Source organism: Trachemys scripta, chromosome 2 (genome assembly GCF_013100865.1).
Source record: "Trachemys scripta elegans isolate TJP31775 chromosome 2, CAS_Tse_1.0, whole genome shotgun sequence".
NCBI lineage: Eukaryota > Metazoa > Chordata > Testudines > Emydidae > Trachemys > Trachemys scripta.
In genome coordinates, this window is record NC_048299.1 from 261,885,622 (window position 1) to 261,886,752 (window position 1,131).

A 1,131-nucleotide genomic window follows, 5' to 3' on the forward strand; every position below is an offset into this window, starting at 1 on the left:
GGTTAGATAGCCATTCTCAGACTCATAAGACAAGGAGAAGCACAACTGGAAACATATCAAAGCTGGGTCTTGTGCTTAGAAAGGCAAAGCCATAATATCAGGCTATCAGGACAGACTACAAATAAAACTGATACATATAGAGTAGGTTGGTGAGTTTACAATCTGATTTTACTAGACTTTATATCTGTGTGGTTTGCAATGGGATATTTTATGCTTAATTTACAAAGCCTGAAGCCACAAATAACCTATATTATTTTTGCACAGAACTACAACTAGACGTCTTCTAAAGCAGCTTAGGAACTTCCAACACTCCTGTGACCAATACAAAATCATTGCTATAGTGAAATAAGAATATAAGACTGGCCTTACTGGGTCAGACCAATGGTCCTATGATACGGCGACCACCGATATCTACTGTGGCAGGTGCCAGATGCTTCAGAGTGAGTTAACAGAACAGGGCACTTTATCGAGTGATCCACCCCGTCCTCCAGTCCCAGCTTCTAACAGTCAGATGTTTAGGGACACCCTGAGTAGGGGTTGTATCCCTGACATCTTGGCTAATACCATTTATGAACCTATCCTCCATTAATTTATCTAATTCTTTTTAGAACCCAGTTATAGCTTTGGCCTTCACAACATCATCTGCCAAGGAGTTCCACAGGTTGACTGTGTATTGTGTGAAGAAGTACTTCCGTATGTTTGTTTTAAACCTGCTGCCAATTAAGTTAGTTAGGTGACCCCTGGTGTGTGTGTTATGGGAAGGGGTAAATAACACTTCCCCACTTCACTTTCTCCACACCATTCATGATTTTATAGACTTCTATCACATCTCCACTCCATAGTCTCTTTTCCAAGCAGATTCATACACTGAGAGATGTACTTTGGAAACTAATTTCACTGCATTGTTATATATGTACAGTGAACAACAATTGGCTACCTACAGGGATCATGAGTGGAAGCTCTCTTAACAAGGCACCTGTATTATGAAAAAGTTTGAGAACAACTGGATTAGTCAATTGCCATCACCTAATCTAAATGACATGCAAACAGTAATGAATGGTGAAAAGAAAATTAAATTGTAAAACTTCTTTCTATTTCAGTAAATAAAAGGCATAAAAAATACAAAGTAAG